Here is a 10,827-nt window from a genome sequence, read left to right on the forward strand (position 1 = left end):
CATTGCATCATATTGCTTGATCTTTGCATGTGGTTGATTGTGTCCTTGTTGCTTGTTTGTCTTGTTTGGGTAGAGCCGGGAGACGATTTCGCTAATGAGGAGCCCGTTGAGTTTGCTTTCGAGGATCCAGTCAACTCTGACAACTGTGCAGGCAAGATGATCATACCCTCGAAATCACTACTATCTTTGCTACGCTAGTTTGCTCGCTCTTTTGCTATGCCATTGCTACGATGCCTACCATTTGCTTTCAAGCCTCCCAAATTTCCATGTCAAACCTCTAACCCACCAGTGTCCTAGCAAACCATTGATTGGCTATGTTACCGCTTTGCTCAGCCCCTCTTATAGCGTTGCTAGTTGCAGGTGAAGATTGGAGGCCGTTCCTTGTTGGAACATTTATTTACTTGTTGGGATATCATTATATTGCTATGTTATCTTAATGCATATATATAATTGGTAAAGGGTGGAAGGCTCAGCCTCTCGCCTAGTGTTTTGTTCCACTCTTGCCGCCCTAGTTTCCGTCATATCGGTGTTATGTTCCCGGATTTTGCGTTCCTTACGCGGTTGGGTTATAATGGGAACCCCTTGATATTTCGCCTTGATTAAAGCTTGTCCAGCAATGCCCAACCTTGGTTTTACCATTCGCCACCTAGCCTTTTCTTTCCCTTGGGTTCTACAGACTCAAGGGGCATCTTATTTTAACCCCCCCGGGCCAGTGCTCCTCTAAGTGTTGGTCCAAACTGTCAGCTGCCAGTGGCTACCAGGGGCAACTCTGGGCTGGCCTACCGGAAGTTTAGACAATCTGAGTGTGCCCTGAGAAAGAGATATGTGCAGCTCCTATCGGGATTTGTCGGCACATTCGGGCGGTGTTGCTGATCTTGTTTTAACCTGTCGAAGTGTCTTGAAGAACCGAGATACCGAGTCTGATCGGAACGTCTTGGGAGGAGGTCTATTCCTTCGTTGACCGTGCTAGCTTGTCATGGGCTAAGTTGGGACTCCCCTGCAGGGATTTGAACTTTCGAAAGCCGTGCCCGCGGTTATGGGCAGATGGGAATTTGTTAATGTCCGGTTGTAGATAACTTGAACCTTAACTTAATTAAAATGAATCAACTGAGTGTGTTACCGTGATGGCCTCTTCTCGGCGGAGTCCGGGAAGCGGACACGGTGTTGGAGTAATGCTTGCGTAGGTTGTTCTCTAGTTTCTCCCTCACGCTTTGCCTCCTCTTCTCGCTCTCTTTTGCGAATAAGTTAGCCACCATACTTGTTAGTCGCTTGCTGCAGCTCCACATATTTACCTTGCCTTACCTATAACTTAAATAGTCTTGATCGCGAGGGTGCGAGATTGCTGAGTCCCTGTGGCTCACATATTACTATTACACCAGATGCAGAGCCTGATGATTCCGCTCCAGGAGACGCGTATGAGCTCAAGTGGGAGTTCGACGAAGACTCTCAACGTTACTATGTTTCCTTTCCTGATGATCAGTAGTGGTGCCCAGTTGGGGGTGATCGGGACCGTGTCGCATGTTGGGTTATCTTTTATTTTGGCGCCGTAGTCGGGCCATGAGTGTTTGGATGATGTAATGTTATTTATGTACTTGATTGACGTGGCGAGTGTAAGCTAACTATGTTATCTCCCCTTATGAATTATATTACATGGGATGTTGTGAAGATTGCCTAACTTGCGACATATGCCTTCAATGCGATTATGCCTCTAAGTCGTTCCTCGACATGTGGGAGCTATAGTCGCACCGAGGGTGTTACAAATACTTATGCTATCTTGAGAGAAGCCACTAGTGAAACCTATGGCCCCCGGGTCTATCTTTTATCATATAAGTTTCCAATCTATTTTACTTTGCAATCTTTACTTTCAATCTGTATCATAAAAATACCAAAAATATTTATCTTATTATCTCTATCAGATTTCACTCTCGTAAGTGAACATGAAGGGATTAACAACCCCTTTCTCGTGTTGGTTGCGAGGTTCTTATTTGTTTGTGTAGGTACGAGGGACTTGCGTGTAGTCTCCTACTGGATTGATACCTTGGTTCTCAAAAACGAAGGGAAATACTTACGCTACTTTGCTGCATCACCCTTTCCTGTTCAAGGGAAAACCAATGCAATGCTCAAGAGGTAGCATTCGGCGCCACCGGGAGAGAGGGGGAGAGAGCCCCCCCCCTCCTTCTTCTTCCTAGGCCTCCCCCTAGATTGGAGGAGAGTTCCCCCTCTGCTCCATGGCTTCCATGGCGGCGGAGGGGTGGGAGCCCCTCCGAGATTGGATCACCCTCTCTGTTCTCTTCTGTTTCGCGCGGCCTAGATCTGGCCGAAAACTGTTTCTTATATTCCGGGAGATCCGTAAGTCCGATTGCGCTGAGATTTTAACACGATTTTTTCCGGAGATAAGCTTCCTTGCGCCCGAAGTAGAGCTCCAACCGACGTACGAGGTGAGCACAACCCACCACCACGAGCCTGGCTCCTGGGTCACGCCCTGGTGTCTTGTGGGCTGTGTGGGCCTCCGTTTGCGGTGATTCCAACTCCCAAAAATCACGTATATTCCAAAATAATTCTTCGTAAAAATATAGTGCATTTGGACTTCGTTTTATATGGATTTTCCGTGAGACAAAAAACATGCAAAAATTAGGAACTGTCACTGGGCACTGGATCAATAGGTTAGTCAATAAATCATATAAAAAGTTGCTAAAATATGTGAAAGTTGTATAATATTGGCATGAAACAATAAAAAATTATAGATACGATGGAGACGTATCAGCATCCCCAAGCTTAATTCCTGCTCGTCCTCGAGTAAGCAAATGATAAAAAAGAATAATTTTTGATGTGGAATGCTACCTAGTATAAACTTGATCATATATCTAATCATGGCATGAGTATTAAGACATAAGTGATTCAAAGCAATAGTCTATAATTTGACATAAAGACATCAATACTCAGGCATCCCAACAAACAATCATGTCTTTCAAAATATCAACGCTAAAGAAAGCTATCCCTACAAAATCATATAGTTTTGTCATGCTCTGTCTTCTTAACACAAAATATTTATCATGCACAACTCCGATGACAAGCCGAGCAATTGGTTCATACTTTTTAACGCGCTTCAGCTTTTTCAACCCTCACACAATACATGAGCGCAAGCCATGGATACGGGTGGAATAGAGTATGATGATAGGGGTAAATATAGAGAAGACAAAAAAGTAAGAAAGTCTCACATCGACGCGGCTAACCAACGGGCTATGGAGATGCCCATCAATTGATATCAATGCGATGAGTAGGGATTGCCATGCAACAAATGCACTAAGAGCTATAAGTGTATGAAAGCTCAATATGAAAACTAAGTGGGTGTATGATACGTCTCCAACATATATATGATTTTGGATTGTTCCATGTTGTTATATTATCAATCTTGGATGTTCTATACTCATTTTATATAATTTCTTGGTAATAACCTATTGACATAGTGCCAAGTGCGAGTTGTTGTTTTCTGCATGTTTTTTACATCGCAGGAAATCAATACCAAACGGAGTTGAAATGCAACAAAACTTTATGGAGATTTTTTTTGGACCAGAAGACACCTAATGGGCCAAGGATGCGCCTGGGGGGTGCTCCGAGGAGAGCACAACCCACCAGGGCATGCCCTGTTGGGTTGTGCCCACCCCGGGTGCCCCGCGGACCGCCTCTTTGCTCTATAAATACCCCCAATATTCCAAAAACCCTAGGGGAGTCGACGAAAATCAATTCCAGCCGCCCAGAGTCCAGAATCACCAGATCCAATCTAGACACCATCACGGATGGGGTTCACCACCTCCATTGGTGCCTCTCCGATGATGCGTCAGTAGTTCTTTGTAGACCTTTGGGTCCGTAGTTAGTAGTTAGATGGCTTCCTCTCTCTAGTTTGATTCTCAATACAATGGTCTCTTGGAGATCCATATGATGTAACTCTTTTTGCGGTGTGTTTGTTGGGGTCAGATGAACTTTGTGTTTATGATCAAATCTATCTTTTTATATCCATGAAAGTATTTGAGTTGCTTTGATCTCTTTTATGCATGATTTCTTATAGCCTCGTATTTCTTCTCCGATATTTGGGTTTTGTTTGGCCAACTTGATCTATTTATCTTGCAATGGGAAGAGGTGCTTTGTAGTGGGTTCGATCTTACTGTGCTTGATCCCAGTGACAGAAGGGGAACTGACACGTATGTATCATTGCTACTAAGGATAAAACGATGGGGCCTATCTCTACATAGATAGATCTTGTCTACATCATGTCGTCGTTCTTATTGCATTACTCCGTTTCTCCATGAACTTAATACACTAGATGCATGGTGGATAGCGGTCGATGTGTGGAGTAATAGTAGTAGATGCAGGCAGCCACTAGTGAAACCTATGCCCCCAGGTCTCTTTCTCATATTATTTGCCTTTGCGATCTATTTTATTTGCCTTTTATTTTCAGATATACTAAACAAAAAATACCTTGCTACATTTTATTTTATTTGGCGTTCGATCTATCAATATTTACAACTCTCTCACGTCTGTTTGCCAATTTCTGGCGCCGTTACCCGGAAGGGATTGACAACCCCTTTAACACGCGGGGTTGCGATTATTTGTTATTTGTGTGCAGGTGATGTTTACGTTGCGTTGCTTGGTTCTCCTACTGGTTCGATAACCTTGGTTTCACATATGAGGGAAATACCTACCGCCGTTGTGCTGCATCATCCCTTCCTCTTTGGGGAAATACCGACGTAGCTTCAAGTGACATCAGTGTACATCTAATCCTATAATGAAAAATTCCCACTAGTATATGAAAGTGACAACATAGGAGACTCTCCATATGAAAAACATGGTTCTACTTTGAAGCACAAGTGTGGTAAAGGATACTAGCAATGCCCGTTCTCTCTTTGTTTATTTGTTTATTTTTCTTTTTTCTTCCTTTTTTCTTTCTTTTTTTCTTTTTCTCTTTTTTTATCATTCTCTAGAGTCTCATCCCGACTTGTGGGGGAATCACAGTCTCCATCATCCTTTCCTCACTGGGGCACTGCTCTAAAATTGAAAATTGATGATCATCACACTTCTATTTACTTATAACTCAAAAGAAATAAAAATTACAACTTGATACCTATGACAAAGTATGACTCTATATGAATGCCTCTCGCAGTGTACTAGGATGTGCAATGATCTAGCATAACATGTATGAAAAATGATGAATGGTGGTTGAGCCACAACTGCTATGTCAGCTATATGATCATGCAAAGCAATATGACAATGAGTGCTCAAGTCATCAAAACGGAAGCGGTGAAAGTTGCATGACAATATATCTCGGAATGGCTATGGAAGGGCCATAATAGGTAGGTATGATGGCTGTTTTGAGGAAGATATAATAAGGCTTATGTGTGATAGAGTGTATCATATCACGGGGTTTGGATGTACCTACGAAGTTTGCACCGACTCTCGAGGTGAGAAAGGGCAATGCACGGTACCGTAGAGGCTAGCAAATTACGGAAAGGTAAGAGTGTGTATAATCCATGGACTCGCATTAGTCATAAAGAACTCATATACTTATTGCAAAAGTTTATTATCCCTCGAATCAAAGTACTACTACGCATGCCCCTAGGGGGATAGATTGGTAGGAAAAGACCATCGCTCGTCCCTGACCGCCACTCATAAGGAAGACAATCAATAATAAATCATGCTCCAACTTCATAGCATAACGAGATACCATACGTGCATGCTTTGGAAATCACAAACCTTAACACCAATATTCTTACTAACCACAACCGTTTACTAGTACTTCCCACATATTCCATCTATATATCGCAAAACTATTGCAAGGAATCAAACATATCATACTCAGTGATCCATAAGCATTATGTAGGATTTTATGACTAACCATGCAAATGACCAATTCCCGTCGACTCTGTAATAGATATAAGTGAAGCAAGAGAGTTTAATTCTTTCTACAAAAGATCATGCTCTAACAAATATAAGTGAAGCAAAAGAGCATTCTACAAACAACGGTTTTCTGTGTGAAGAGAAACAGGCAATCGAAACTTCAAATGATATAAGTGAAGAACATGAAGCATTCTATAAAGCCACACTCAAAATATATAAGTGAAGTGCAATGAGCATTATGTAAATCAACCGTGGACTATCTCATACCAGCATGGTGCTTAAAAGAGAAATGAAAAATAAACAGAAAATACGCTCCAAGATTTACACATATCACATGAACGAAACGAGAATGAAAACATACCGATACTTGTTGAAGAAAGATGGGATGCCTTCTGGGGCATCCCCAAGCTTAGATGCTTGAGTCTCCTTGAATATTTACTTGGGGTGCCTTGGGCATCCCCAAGCTTGAGCTCTTGCCTCTCCTCCATCTCCTCATATCGAGACCTCCTCGATCTTTGATCACTTCATCCACACAAAACTCAACAGAAAGCTTGATGTCTACTACGCAACTTTATTCTTGTAGACACGTGCTGGGCCTCCAAGCGCAGAGTTATGTAGGACAGTAGTAATTTTCCCTCAAGTGGATGACCTAATGTTTTGTTAGGGAACACAATATTTCAAAAAAATTCTTACGATCACGAAAGATCTATCTAGGAGATGCATAGCAACGAGAGGGGAGAGTGTGTCTACGTACCCTCGTTGACTGAACGAGGAAGTTCTTTAGTAATGCGGTTGATGTAGTCAAACGTCTTCGCGATCCAACCGATCCATGCACCAAACATACGGCACCTCCGTGTTCAGCCAACGTTCAGCTTGATGACATTCCTCAAACTCTTGATCCAGTTGAGGCCGAGGGAGAGTTTTGGTAGCACGACGGCATGGTGATGGTGATGATGAAGTTTATCGGCGCAGGGCTTCGCCTAAGCACTACAACGATATAATCGAGGTGTGTAACTGTGGAGGGGGGCACAACACACGGCTAAGAGAAACTTTGGTGTGTCTTTGGGGTGCCCCCCTCCCGCGTATATAAAGGGGGGAGGAGAGGTGGCCGGCCCTAGAGGGGGGCGCGCCATGGGGGGTGAGTCCAAGTAGGATTCGTCCCCCCTTTCCTAGTCCAAGTAGGAGAAGAAGAGAAGGAGGAAAAGAAGAGAAGAAAGGAGGGGGGCGCCGCTCCCTCCCCTTTTCCAATTCGGACTGGGCAGGGGGGTGCCTGATAACCCACAAGTATAGGGGATCGCAACAGCTTTCGAGGGTAGAGTATTCAACCCAAATTTATTGATTCGACACAAGGGGAGCCAAAGAATATTCTCAAGTATTAGCAGCTGAGTTGTCAATTCAACCACACCTGGAAACTTAGTATCTGCAGCAAAGTGTTTAGTACCAAAGTAATATGATAGTGATGGTAACGGTAACAAAAGAGTAACGAAAGCAAAGTAATGTTTTTGGTATTATGTAGTGATTGTAACAATAGCAACGGGAAAGTAAATAAGCGTAAACCAGTATATGGATAGCTCGTAGGCATCGGATCAATGATGGATAATTATGTCGGATGCGGTTCATCATGTAACATTCATAACATAGGGTGACACAGAACTAGCTCCAATTCGTCAATGTAATGTAGGCATGTATTCCGAATATAGTCATACATGCTTATGGAAAAGAACTTGCATGACATCTTTTGTCCTACCCTCCCGTGGCAGAGGGGTCCTAATGGAAACTAAGGGATATTAAGGCCTCCTTTCAATAGAGAACTAGAACAAAGCATTAGCACATAGTGAATACATGAACTCCTCAAACTACGGTCATCACCGGTAAGTATCCCGATTATTGTCACTTTGGGGTTAGCGGATCATAACACATAATAGGTGACTATAGACTTGCAAGATAGGATCAAGAACTCTCATATATTGATGAAAACATAATAGGTTCAGATCTGAAATCATGGCACTCAGGCCCTAGTGACAAGCATTAAGCATAGCAAAGTCATAGCAACATCAATCTCAGAACATAGTGGATACTAGGGATCAAACCCTAACGAAACTAACTCGATTACATGATAAATCTCATCTGACCCATCACCGTCCAGCAAGCCTACGATGGAATTACTCACACACGGCGGTGAGCATCATGAAATTGGTGATGGAGGATGGTTGATGATGACGACGGCGATGAATCCCCCTCTCCGGAGCCCCGAACGGACTCCAGATCAGCACTCCCGAGAGGTTTTAGGGCTTGGCGGCGGCTCCATATTGTAAAACGTGATGATTTCTTCTCTCCTATTTTTTCTCCCCGAAAGTAGTTATATAGAGTTGGAGTTGGAGTCGAGAGGTCTCCAGGGGGACCACGAGGTAGGGGGCGCGCCCTAGGGGGGGCGTCGCCCACCCTCGTGGCAAGGGTGTGGGCCCCCTGGTCTTCATCTTTGGCGAGGATTTTTTATTATTTATTGTAAGATATTCCATGGAGTTTCAGGTCATTCCGAGAACTTTTTTTTTCTGCACATAAAACAACATCATGGCAATTCTGCTGAAAACAGCGCCAGTCCGGGTTAGTTCCATTCAAATCATACAAGTTAGAGTCCAAAACAAGGGCAAAAGTGTTTGGAAAAGTAGATACGACGGAGACGTATCAACTCCCCCAAGCTTAAACCCTTGCTTGTCCTCAAGCAATTTAGTTGACAAACTAAAAGAAATAAAGAAAAACTTTTACAAACTATGTTTGCTCTTGTTTTTATAAATATGTCAAGCTAGCATTCAAGTTTTCAAACAAAGATTATAACTAACCATATTTGCAATAATTCTCAGGTCTCATGATTACCCATATCAATATCATAATCAACTAGCAAGCCATAATAATAAATCTCGGATGACAACACTTTCTCAAAACAATCATAATATGATATAACAAGATGGTATCTCGCTAGCCCTTTCTGAGACCGCAAAACATAAATGCAGAGCACCTTTAAAGATCAAGGACTAACTAGACATTGTAATTCATGGTAAAAGAGATCCAATCAGAGTCACACCCAATATAAATTAACAATAATGAATGCAAATGATAGCGGTGCTCTCCAACTGGTGCTTTTAATAAGAGGGTGATGACTCAACATAAAAGTAAATAGATAGGCCCTTCGCAGAGGGAAGCAGGGATTTGTAGCGGTGCCAGAGCTCGATTTTGAAATAGAGGTGAATAACATTTTGAGCGGTATACTTTCATTATCAACATAACAACCAAGAGATGGCGATATCTTCCATGCTACACACATTATAGGCGGTTCCCAAACAGAATGGTAAAGTTTATACTCCCCCTCCACCAACAAACAACAATCCATGGCTTGCTCGAAACAACGAGTGCCTCCAACATACATCAAGTCCCAGGGGGATTTTTGTTTTGCAATTATTTTTGATTTAGTTTGCATAAAGCATGGGACTGGGCATCCCGGTGACCAGCCATTTTCTCGTGAGTGAGGAGCGGAGTCCACTCCTCTTGAGAATAACCTGCCTAACATGGAAGATACAGGCAGCCCTAGTTGATACATGAGCTATTCAAGCATACAAAATATGATGATTATTTGAAGGTTTAGAGTTTGGCACATACAAAGTTACTTGGAACGGCAGGTAGATACCGCATACAGGAAGGTATAGTGGACTCATCTGGAATAACTTTGGGGTTTAAGGGATTGGATGCACAAGCAGTATTCTCGCTTAGTACAAGTGAAGGCTAGCAAAAGACTGGGAAGCGACCAACTAGAGAGCGACAACAGCCATGTACATGCATTAAAATTAATAAACATTGGATGCAAGCATGAGTAGGATATAGTCCACCATGAACATAAATATCGTGAAGGCTATGTTGATTTGTTTCAACTACATGCGTGAACATGTGCCAAGTCAAGTCACTTAAATCATTCAGAGGAGGATACCACCCTATCATACCACATCATAACCATTTTAATAGCATGTTGGCACGCAAGGTAAACCATTATAACTCATAGCTAATCAAGCATGGCACAAGCAACTATGATCTCTAATTTTCATTGCAAACATGTTTATTCATAACAAGCTGAATCAAGAACGATGAACTCATCATATTTACAAAAACAAAAGAGGTCGAGTTCATACCAGCTTTTCTCATCTCAGTCAGTCCATCATATATCATCATAATTGCCTTTCACTTGCACGACCGAACGATGTGAATAATAATAAGAGTGCACGTGCATTGGACTAAGCTGGAATCTGCGAGCATTCAATAAACAGGAGAAGACAAAGCAATATGGGCTCTTGGTTAAATCAACAATAAAGCATATAAGATCCACTTCAACAATTTAATCATGGTCTTCTCCTACTGACCCCCAAAGAAAAGAAAAGAAATAAAACTATTTACACGGGAAAGCTCCCAACAAGCAAAAGAAGAACAGGAAACATTTTTGGGTTTTCTTTTTAATTACTACTACAAGCATGGAAAGTAAATTAATTAAAAGCTACAACTAATTTTTTTGTTTTTTCTTAAGGTTTATTAAACACACAAGAAGAAAGCATAAAAGGAAATAAACTAGCATGGATGATACAATGAAAAAGTATGAGCACCGACATCTAGCAGTGAGTGTGTGTGAACATAAATGTAATGTCGGTGAGAAATACGTACTCCCCCAAGCTTATGCTTTTGGCCTAAGTTGGTCTATGGCCACGGCTGGCCTGGCTGATATCCATAATAACAGTTGGGGTCGTACTGCGATGAGGAAGAAGAAGGCTCCGATCGCCACTGGCTGGCAATCATCTCCGGATCCCATTGATAGTTAGACTATCGTGAAGGATCAAATTGTGGTTCTAGTTCTAGCTCCTCGGCTGGTGCAGGGTTCCGGTAGGCGTGGATAGCCGT

This window comes from Triticum aestivum, chromosome 3A (genome assembly GCF_018294505.1).
Source record: "Triticum aestivum cultivar Chinese Spring chromosome 3A, IWGSC CS RefSeq v2.1, whole genome shotgun sequence".
NCBI classification, from domain to species: domain Eukaryota; kingdom Viridiplantae; phylum Streptophyta; class Magnoliopsida; order Poales; family Poaceae; genus Triticum; species Triticum aestivum.